Consider the following 732-nt stretch of genomic DNA (forward strand, 5'->3'; position numbering starts at 1 on the left):
TACTTAGGGCAAAATCATGCCCATGGGAAAGAATCACAGGGCTGAGACAAGATGTCTCAAAATAGCCAGGTTCCAGCTCCCAGGGTAGGACTGAAGACTGATGCTAAGGGGAGCTGAGGGGCAGCGTGGGCATCCCTGAGAAACTCGGTCCAAAGGGCCTACATCTAGGAGGCTCTGAGGTGGGGAAGGAAGGTCAGGGAGAAAAAGTATGTTAAGAGGGATAAATTAAAGGTGAGAGAAGCTCTAGGGATAAGGGGCATATGCTATCCTTTAAACAGCCGGGGAGTAGACCAGGGGTGGGTTAGAGGAAGTGGGCAGAAGAACTTGACACACTGTCGTAAGAAATCTCCTTTTACCTCCTCCCCTTTTCACCTCACTGCAATGCAAACAGGCCAGGGGCTAAGGTCATAACCCGCATCTCTTCCAGCCAGTTTGAACATGGCACTGGGGAAAAGGGAAGAGGCTGAGGGATATTTCAGGGAGGGGCAGTTACCCCCTGGTCCCCAAATACTATAAGGCACAATTCTTAGAGGCAGCTAGATTCCATCCAAAACATTGAAAAACCCCTAAAAACCAAAAAACTTGTTAGATCCCAGGTGACTGTGCTTGGGGCCTGGACAACACCTACCTAGCACCACTGAGGGCTAGCATTAGAAAAATTGTATTTGAAGAATTAAAACAAAAAAAGACCAGCACACATCTCAGCTGTGAAGAGGTGTGAAGGAGAGCATC

This window comes from Rhinolophus hipposideros (assembly GCF_964194185.1).
Source record: "Rhinolophus hipposideros genome assembly, chromosome: 10".
NCBI classification, from domain to species: domain Eukaryota; kingdom Metazoa; phylum Chordata; class Mammalia; order Chiroptera; family Rhinolophidae; genus Rhinolophus; species Rhinolophus hipposideros.